This window comes from Phalaenopsis equestris, unplaced genomic scaffold, assembly GCF_001263595.1.
Source record: "Phalaenopsis equestris unplaced genomic scaffold, ASM126359v1 Scaffold000002, whole genome shotgun sequence".
Lineage (NCBI taxonomy): Eukaryota > Viridiplantae > Streptophyta > Magnoliopsida > Asparagales > Orchidaceae > Phalaenopsis > Phalaenopsis equestris.
Genome location: NW_018164444.1, coordinates 60,187,982 through 60,189,310, shown reverse-complemented (window position 1 = coordinate 60,189,310; position 1,329 = coordinate 60,187,982).

The following is a 1,329-nucleotide window of genomic DNA, read 5'->3' as shown; positions in this document are numbered from 1 at the left end:
CTTTAAGTGGTTAGGCAATATTTTCAACTCAAGTTCAGGTGGTTTTATAATTGACGGACCTAGATTCTTATCAGCATTTTCTATAATATCCAACATCTCAAATCTTCCCTGAATATAATCTAATTCTTCATTTTCTATTTCGTCCAAAATAACTTCATCACTATCTTCAAATTGTTCTTTCTCTTCAAAATGTTCTTTAAAATGCTCATTCAATAGATGTTCACTAACTTCCATATGAAAACGTTCATTATCTCTTTCAACAACAGGGTAATTCATAGATTTCACAATGTTAAAAGTCACTTCTTGATTGTTAACTCTCATAATTAATTCTTTTTTTTGAATATCTATCATAGCTTTACCAGTAGCTAAAAACGGTCTCCCTAAAATGATAGGTATTTTTTTATCTTCCTCCATATCTAAAACAATTAAATCCACATGAAAGATAAATTTATCAATTTAAGAATTTCTAAAAACTTGGAAAATTGTTTATTCTATTTATGTTGCTTTAATCTTTGAGGAAATGGTGGTGGAGGTTTCTCCAAAGTAATTTTCATTAGTGTAAGTGGATATTTTAAATCTGGGTATTCATGATCCTTTTCCATTTTTGTATCCACTTCCTCTTTTTCAGTTTTCGTTTCTTTTTGTGCTCTTGTTTCTAATTCTTTTCGACTTTGTAATTGTATCGCTTTTATTTGTTCTTTTACTTAATCTTTAGGATTTGGTGCCACAGTACTAGGAAAAGTTCCTAATGTTCGGTTACTAAGCGCAATATACTAGGAAAAGTTCCTAATGTTCGGTTACTAAGTGCAGTAGCGATATGCCCTAATTGGTTTTCAATATTCCTTGAATTTGTAATTGATTCTTGTAATTGATTCCCTTGATTCTGCAATCGTTGACCCATGTTTAATATCATCTCTTCCATAGACAACTTCTTTTCCTTAATTTGAGTGTCATTGTTAAATGTTGGAGGATAAGAAGGTCTATAATTAACATTTCTTATGTTGGATGAATTTCCTAATGGGTTCACTCGGTTGTTTGCCCATTGTTGATTTGTAGAAGAATTGTTATTCCAATTAAAATTTGGATGATTCTTCTAACCTGGGTTATAATAGTTTGAATAAGGATTATTGGGTCTATTGATAGCATTTAAAGTCTCATACGAAGGTTGAACATTCACAAATTGCCCAGATGAATTCTTTTCCATCATAGTAGGTGTTGGAGAATAATTCATTCCATAATGATCTAATTTCTTTGATATTGCAGCAATCTGCGAAGCTAACATAGATATTGCATCAGAATCATGGATACTAGCTACTCTTTTAGAATTTA